General features: G+C 61.9%; 1 protein-coding gene across 2 annotated transcripts in view; it reads right to left on the bottom strand.

Moving 5' to 3' along the window:
• Nucleotides 1–465, bottom strand: part of UBC (ubiquitin C) — a 3,066-nt gene extending 2,601 nt beyond the window's left edge. Inside the window, exon 1 of one of the 2 annotated variants that reach the window (XM_031059802.1) lies at nt 287–465. The gene's annotated coding sequence lies outside the window, so the exon portion shown is untranslated. Of the gene's footprint in view, nt 1–95; nt 198–286 lie in introns of those variants that run through there. The other variant, XM_014308393.2, reaches the window with a different exon arrangement.

A 465-nucleotide genomic window follows, 5' to 3' on the forward strand; every position in this document is an offset into this window, starting at 1 on the left:
CTGCAAACCGCCCGGCAGCGCCCGGCACGGTCCTGCCCAGAGCACCGGGTCCGCCTCCCCCTCCCCGCAGCCCCAGTTCCCCTCAGCGCACTCACGTCTGCGGCCCTGAGCGATAAATCAGTAAAGTTTTTCCAGCGGTGCGAAATCTGGAATCTGCCGAGTGACGCACACCCGCCCTTATTTATAAGACTGCTGGACACGCAGGCCCCGCCCACCAAAACTAATGTGTCCCTCCGCCTCCCAAAGTAGTCCCCAGGAGAAGATCCCTGTTGTGGCACGCACTCGCCTTTTCCCCGCTCCAATCCCTCTTCCGCAGGCAAAGGGGTCCCAGAGTTTCAGCGAGGGGGATCAGACCCTACAAAATCGGCAAATTTCTGAGGGCGCGGATGGATCTGGGACCGTTTTTCGCCCCGGCGCTGCGACCAGGCGTTGGTGGGAAGGCCGGGAAGTCAGGCGGTGATTGGT

This window comes from Geospiza fortis, unplaced genomic scaffold (genome assembly GCF_000277835.1).
Source record: "Geospiza fortis unplaced genomic scaffold, GeoFor_1.0 scaffold538, whole genome shotgun sequence".
Taxonomy (NCBI): Eukaryota; Metazoa; Chordata; class Aves; order Passeriformes; family Thraupidae; genus Geospiza; species Geospiza fortis.